The sequence below is a fragment of the Chrysochloris asiatica genome, unplaced genomic scaffold, assembly GCF_000296735.1.
Source record: "Chrysochloris asiatica unplaced genomic scaffold, ChrAsi1.0 scaffold00280, whole genome shotgun sequence".
Lineage (NCBI taxonomy): Eukaryota > Metazoa > Chordata > Mammalia > Afrosoricida > Chrysochloridae > Chrysochloris > Chrysochloris asiatica.
The window spans coordinates 3,007,823-3,015,955 of record NW_006408798.1 but is presented as its reverse complement, the minus strand read 5'-3'; the positions used below and the strand labels follow the sequence as shown (position 1 = coordinate 3,015,955).

Sequence of the window (8,133 nt, the reverse complement as noted above, 5' to 3'; positions counted from 1 at the left end):
ATTGAACAAGAATGGTGAAAGAACACAACCCTGTCGCACACCTTTCCCAATTTTAAAACATTCAGTGTTCCCATGCTCTGTTCGAACAACTGCCTCTTGGTCCAGGTACAGATTTCTCCTCATTAGATAGTGCAAAAAGCTTAGTGCAGTGCTTCCGCATAGGGAATGCTTGATAAGTGCCAACTATTGCTTTTATAATGTGTGACTTTTGGGGGAATTACTAGCAAAGAAAACAAAACAATACAACAAAATTTGCCCTTGAGTTGACTCCAATTTATGATGACCCCAAGTATGTCAGAATAGAACTGTGCTCCATAGGATTTTCAATGTTTGATTTTTTCAGAAGTAGATCATCAGGCCTTTCTTCTAAGGTGCTGCAGGGTGGGCTTGAACCTTCAAATAGTTGAGCATGTTAACTATTTGCAACTCTCAGGGATTCGTGTGAGAGAATCGCCTCCACATATAGGGACAGACTTGTTGATTGCAATAATCATAATGAATAATCACACCTAACTTTATGAAGTGGGCACTAGGGATATCCCTGTTTTACAAAAGAGGAAACTGAAACCCAGAGTTGTCACATAGCTGGGGAAAGCCATAACAGGGATCTTAGTTCTTGTCCCTCTTGCTCTAGAACTAGTGCTCTTAGACCACTGTCTTACACTGTGTTCCAGTGGAACTGATACCTGGACTAACTCTGCATGTTGGGTTTTGTGAGTACTTGTTGGGTCCCGTGAAGGAGGGGTATGTTCCCTACAACTTCTGTATCATGCTTACATTCCTGGTAAGGGCTTTCCTAGACCACAGGATTGTTGGCCAGAGCATGACAGAAGTCTCATTGGTTTTATCTATACACGTGGTTTTCAACAGCACTCACTACTGTGCACTAAGCAAGGCTGGGCATAAGGTGTAATTTCCTTAGAGCACCTCATGCAAGCATATTTTGTCAAAGCTGTGAATTTAAAAACTCTTTGGAGTTATTATCATACCACATATTCTTATCAAGAGTTAAATGCAGCAATTCTCTTTCATCCCGTTCTGTTTTTTTACTTTACCTTTTGGTTGTGAATTGGATTTACAGAGCAGATCATCAGTTTTACAGTCAGCAATTCATACTCATTTTGCTTCATCTAATTGGTTACAATCCCCTCAAAGTAACATCACTTATCCCATGTCCTCTCTATGTTTCCTATTTCCATTCCTCCTCCTTTCCTAACTCTTCTGAGCTTTGTCCTTGTTGCCTTTTTGATCTCAAGTGATTGATTTATTTTAAGGTGTACATATATCACTAGTGTTATTGTTTGGTTGAAAATTGAACCACATGGTGAGTTCATTTACAGATCTGAAGGATGACAAGGGGCCATAGTCTCAGAGGTACCACTAGTCTCTATTTGACCAGTAAGACAGGTATCTTTATGATTTTGAGTTTTGTTCCTGTTCTATTTTCTCCTGTTCTATCTAGGACCAACTTATGGGATCCCTTTCAGAGCGGATGGTAGTAGTAGCTGGGTACCCTCTAGTTCTTCTGGTTTTAGGATCATGGAGACTAATTGTTTCCATGCATTTTTGATGTTCATTGCAAATCTTTCCTCTGGACAGGGAGAGTCCGATAGTTGCACCTTAAATGGCCACTCATGAGCTTTTAAGATCCCAGTTGCTACTCACAAAAATAGGATGTAGATCATTGTCTTTGTGGCCTATGCTGTGCCAATAATCCAGAGACTATGGTCCTAATCCCCTGGCCCAGCAACTCATTCCTTCAAAGCGTTTGGTTGTATCTAAAAAGTTTTCATAACTTTGCCTTCACATTCATGGATATATTTACAACAAAGGTAAATACCCATGTAAAAATATCATCTGTAAATCCTATATACACTGTGGGTCTACTACTATTCTACCTTCCATGCCTCTTCAGCCTGTGTGTCTATTCAATTGTATATTGCCTTCCCATTTACCACCATTCTATCTTGAAATCTATTTGATTTATCCATTTAGAAGTTCTATAAATATATGGTGCCCTCTCTTTATTTTGTAATTGTCTTTGTTACAAATCGATAACTCTGGTTCCCTATTTTGAATCTTGTAGCTTGTTTTACTTTGTATAATTTCCTTCTATATCTGGGTGGGCTTGTGGGTTGGGTTGTCATGTATGCTAATCTCAGGTTGTTGTTTACTCTTGTTGATTCTCATCTGAAGAACTCCCTTTAGCATTTTTTACAACGTTGGTATGGTTTTTACAAATTTCTTTAGTTTCTGTTTGTCTGAAAATCTCCTAATTTCACTATTGCGTTTGAGGGATAATTTTGTTGGGTATGTGGTTCTTCCATCACTCGTCTATCAGTTTGTCATAGTGTGGTGGCTTTGTGTGTTGCTGTGATTCTGGGAGCTATGCCATGGGTATTTTAAATACCAGCAAGGTCACCCACAGTGGACAGGTTTCAGATGAGCTTCCAGATTAAGGCAGACTAAGATGAAGGAGAGACAGACTATTTCCGAATATTTAGTCATTGAAAATGTTATGAATGTGATATACAGATGATACAATCTTGTTTGCTAATGAAGATCAAAGGCCACAGCCTTCGGGATGGGTTGCACCTCACAATTAGACCAATAGACAACATCCATATAAATGGAGAAAAGATTGAGGTTGTCAAAGACTTAATTTTGCTCAGCTCAACCATCAACACTCAGGGAAGCAGCAGCTGAGAAATCAGATTTTTCATTTGCATTGGGCAAATATTGCATTGGGCAAATCTACTGCACAAGACCTCTTTAAAATGTTCGTGAACAAAGATGTCAGTTAGAAGACTAAGGTGCACCTGACACAAGCCACGGTATTTTTTTTTATAATATCATATGCATATAAAGGTTGGGCAGTGAATAAGGAAGACCATAGATGACTTGATGCATTTGAGTTATGGTGTTGGAAGACAGTCTTGAAATTACCATGGACTGTCAAAAGAACAAACAGATCTGTATTGGAAGAAGTATAGTCAGAGTGTTCTTTGGAAGACAGGATGGCCAGACTTATTCTCTAATACCTCGGATATGTTGTCAATGGGAACCAGCCATTGGAGAAGGATATCATGTTTGATAAAGTGGAGGGTAGAAGAGAAAGAGGAAGACCCCTGATGAGATGGATTGGCATAGTGGCAGATGCAGTGGGCGCAGGCGTAGCAACAATTGTAAAGTTGGCCTAGGACTGGGCAGTGTTTCATTCTGTTGTACACAGGGTCATTATGAGTCAGTACTTACTTGATGGCACCTAACAACGTAAGATTTTTTGTTTTTTTGAAATTTGTTTAAAGTTAACTCATTTTGAAGATATGGACCGAGTTCAACCACATTCCATAGACTACCATCGACCTGGAGATGAGAGAGAGAGGAAGGGCTGGTTGGTCCGAAGTTTGGTGAAACCTGGGGACCCCTGAGCCCATGGACAAGGACATAGCCATGGAGGGTTAGAGCTGAGAGCAAAACATCCAGCTGATATGAAGTGAGGGGAGACATACAAGAATGCCCGAACTTGTAGATAGTACTCACTCAATCTGGCTTCTATGGCTTGATGATCAGAACTCAACTAGAGGAAGATTGAAAAAAAATTTTTTTTTTTTTGATAAAGGAAACAAATGTAATTGCTACAATTTGATGAACTTGACCTAGATTTATGGATTTAGTAGCTCAGAATACCAACTGGGAAGGAAGGAATCTTCATATCAAGGATCAATCCTATCCTCTCTCTATATAGAGTTGATAGGAACAGGCAACCTAGGTATTGCCTACCTAAAAGGGGTGGGGGCTATAAAGGCACAAAATGACTAACTTACAAGTTTTCAAGAGGGAGTTTAGTTTCAGAATATATGGGGGAAGGTAGAATCCTCACTGAACAGTATTCATCTTGTCTAGACAGGTCTGGTGAAGTGATAAGCTTCTTTTGATTCCAAATTTAGCAATTGTTATAATGACTAATTGAGACTGTCACAATTGCAAAGGTAGAAGTTTTGTAGCAAAAAGAGGGGAGTAGTTAATTTTATAGTCCAGGAACAAAGAACCCTAGAACCATCAAGGGATAAGAGCATGAGTGGAATGTGGGGTCCTATCCAGAGAAGCAACAACACTAGAGATGGAGGCAGAGGTGATGACATGGAGAGATAGAGTAGTTGAGCACTATAGACTCATGGAAAGAGAAAGGCTGTGTGCTGGTGGCCAGGTGTTGGTGGCCAGGAGGCAGTCTTGCAGAATGCGTTCTTTGGTTATTTAAGTGATTATATATTCCTGAGTGTTTTTGTGTACATCCTTCCCCTCCCGCCCTGAAAGAACAAACAAAACAAAAAACGGAGTAGAAGCAAATACTATTGAATAATGATGCATGGAGGATATTGTAATCATTGCAATGAGACGATGAGTGTAAAACCGATGTTCTCCCATGTAAACTATCACAATAGAAAAAAAAGTTAATTCATTTTAAGTCTGAGGCTTGGATTTTGACAATTTCAATTTTTTTTTAATATGTCACTTCTGGTGTGGTGCTATACAATCAGCACTGGGCTGTGACCCATAAGCTTAACCATTCAAACCCACCAGCTGCTCCTTGGAAACCTTATACACAGGATCATTATGAGAACTGACTTGATAGCACTTAACAACAAACAACAACAAATATCACTTTTTCAAGCTAGGAAACAGAATCAAACTGAACCATATAGTTCTGTAGTGATCCAGATTGTCTTCTGATCTTCAGTAGAATGACGCAATGTAAGATGCTGATGATAAGGCATAAAACTCTAGATTGTTGTTGTTGTTAGGTGCCATTGAGTTGGTACCAACGCATAACAACCTTATGCACAACAGAACGAAACGAAACACTGCCCAGTCCTGGGCCAACCTCACAATTGTTGCCACGCTTGAGCCCATTGATGCTGCTATTTTGCTAATCCATCTCGCTGAGGGTCTTCCTTTTCCTCTCTGACCCTCCACCTTACCAAACATGATATCCTTCTCCAGCGACTGTTCCCTCCTGACAATATGTCTGAAGTATGAGAAATGAAGTTTGGCATTCAAGGAACACTCTGGCTGCACTTCTTCCAACACAGATCTGTTGGTTCTTTTGGCAGCCCATGACACTTTCAATATTCTCCTCCAACATCATAACTCAAAAGCCTCAATTCCTCTATGGTCTTCCTTATTCACTGTCCAGCTCTCACATGTATATGAGGTTATTGAAAATACCATGGCTTGGGTCAGGTTCACCTTAGTTCTCAAGCTTACATCTTTGCTCTTCAACACTTTAAAAAGGTCTTGTGCAGCAGATTTGCCTAATGCAATACGTCGTTTGATTTCTTGACTGCTGCTTCCATGAGTGTTGATAGATAGTAACCACTTATTTACATTTTTCATTAGGAAGCAGCCTAAAATCCAATGCTTAAAAAGGCATGGTATAAAGAAAATCTTGATCTACAAAGGACACACTGGCCTCTCATTGAACCAGGACAGAACTGGCGAACAAAGAAAATGTTTATGATGGGACTTCAAAATGTTTATGGAAGAAGGGAATTAAGAACTCATGGAATTTTTCCATGAAGTTTTTGAAACCTCCTCTGAAAACCTGTTTGAAGGTTTAAAAATTTCTGGTTGCTGTAAATAAGCAAATAAAAATAATCTTCTGGATGCTGTCTTACTGGCATTTGATTTTTTACCAATCTAGTGTTCCACTAGATTTTCTTTTGTTCCATTCTCTGGAACACAAAGTTTGAGATAAGTATATGGGTTAACATAGTTAGTTAACTATTTTCAGAATCAATTACTTAATTAAAAAAAAGAGACATACTGCATTTTTTTTCATTTGCCACCAGAACAAAAGGACAATGACATAAATAAAAGAATAAAAGAAATGTTCACTTCTAAAAAGGATGGTGACTACAGCATGTTCTCCTACAGGGAGCTCCCTGTTTCTCCATACAATTAATGTCACTATTCTTTCATGATATATATTCCTGTGGAACACTTGTCAGAGGTTTTTGTCGTGGCCAGGAGATGAAAAATAAATCATGTCCTAATTCATTACCTGTAAACTCAGTTCACATAGTTGTGATTAACCCATAAAATCTGACCATAGCTTTGTTAAACATCTGAAAACTACAGAAAGCCCTTAGCCCTCATAGTTTCTGCCCAATGTCTTAAACTGGGTTCATTCTCATCTATGACTTTTCTCTGGCATGAAGCACTAGTCACCAAGGTCTGGAATGTCATCATAGAAGTATCTCCAGTAGCTTTTGGGTACATAATAAGTAATGCAAAGGTGGTAGAATCCTGGCAGGAACACCAGGATGCCAATGATCAGTACAGGAACGACCTGGTCCACCCTCCCCTTTGCTTATGTAGCCCACCAGCAGGAAGAAGCCTATGGTAATAAGAAAGGCGTCAATCAAAAACAGCATGGTGGCAAGTGTAATGGACTTATAAGGGATCTTAGGAGGGCTATTCTTAAATCAGAGGTCAATGTAGCTATCATCTGTCCTTCATGTTACTATGGGCAATCCCTGTAGCCAGGTTGATACAAGATTGCATCATAACATATTGACCTAGCTACAGTTGAAGTGCTGCACTAGTTTGCCCACTCTGGGAAAGCTCACCAAGGGTTGGTAGCTGAGGTGCCTGAGGTTGCATGGCACAGCCCACCCAATGGCCACCTTTCCACCAGCCTTGGTGTGGACCAGCATGGCACTGGAAGTTGCATGCCAGAAAGGGGTGTGCCGGCTGGGTATATGATTCTTAGTTAGCAATTTTTAAATTTCAGTTTTATATATGTCATCCCATTGCTTTCTTGCTTGCATGATTTCTGCTGAGAAATCAGAACTTTATAGATAACTTCATTTTTCTCAAATTACTCTCAGGATTCTTTCCTTCTGTTAGGGAAATTTTCTTCCAACAATTCTTTGATAGTTTTCCTGTGCTTTTTTCTTGGTCTCTTCCTTTTCTGGAATTCCAATCACTCCTAATTGGTATAAATTAGGGGTCCCACATAATTCATAAGTTTTCTTTGGATTTTTTTGGGCTCATTTTTCTGTTTGTTCTTCTAGCAGATTTGTACTGATAATTTGTCTTTCCTGGTTTGGCCTTCCATTATGTTCTACTTCCTTGCCCTTTCAGTGGATTATCTATTTCTGAAATCTTAATATTAATCTTCTGTGTTTTCTTTTTATTGTTTTTGTATGACTTCTAATTTTTTTCCCATCAGTTTGTTCTTATAGTGTTTTCCTGAATTCTTCTAAAGTTCTGTCTGTGTTTTCCTTGATTTTGCCTGCAGTTTTCTTGATCTTTCTCTTAATCTGTTGCAGGTACCTAACAATCATTCTTTTGAATTCCTTACCAGGTAGTTTCAATGCCAGTTCTTCCCCAGAAAGGTTTTCTGGCTCTGTCACTGTCTTGTTTTTTGTGTGAACAAAAATTGTTTTCTCTGAGACATTGTGGTGGTGTTGTATTTGTGTTTAATTGGTGATTGTATGTTGGTGTGTCTCCTTGTGGGTGTGATAGGAAATGTGAGTATGTATGCAGTTCTCTGTTTGTGTAACATAGTTGAGGGTTGATTTGGCTGGTGTTGACTGCTATCTATCAATGATTGGGTGGTATGGAAGTGGAATGTAACCCTGGCCCAGTAGGTGGGGCTACAGGAGGTATAAGTGTGGCTGAGCTGTGTAGGCACAGCTGTTGTCTCCTATTGGGTGGGACAAAAAAACAAAAACAAGGAAAAGCGAAAAACAAAAGCACACAACAGAAAAAAATAAAAATATTTTTTTTTAAAAAAGGAAGCAGGGGAAAAACAGGCAAACAATAAAAAAATAATTTAACAGATAAAAAATAAAAAGGGAAAGGAAAATAAATACAAGGAAAGTGGAAAAAAAGAAAAAATACAATCAGTGAACTTAGGGAGGTGGAGAAAAGAAAAGAGAATAGTGATGAAAAAACTAAGAAAAAATATAAAAGAGAGAAAGAAGAAGGGAAAGGGTAAATGAAAAGAAATAGAAGAAAAGGAAAAAACAGAGAAAGAGGAGAAAAAACAATGGAAAGGAGACAAAAGAAAAGGAAACAAAGAAAGGAGAAAAGCAGGACCCAGAGAGGAGAAACTGTGTGGGG

General features: G+C 38.9%; 1 pseudogene; it reads right to left on the bottom strand.

Moving 5' to 3' along the window:
- Window positions 1–6,223: 6,223 nt before the first annotated feature.
- On the bottom strand, window positions 6,224–6,570 carry LOC102829289 (annotated as a pseudogene).
- Window positions 6,571–8,133: the final 1,563 nt, after the last annotated feature.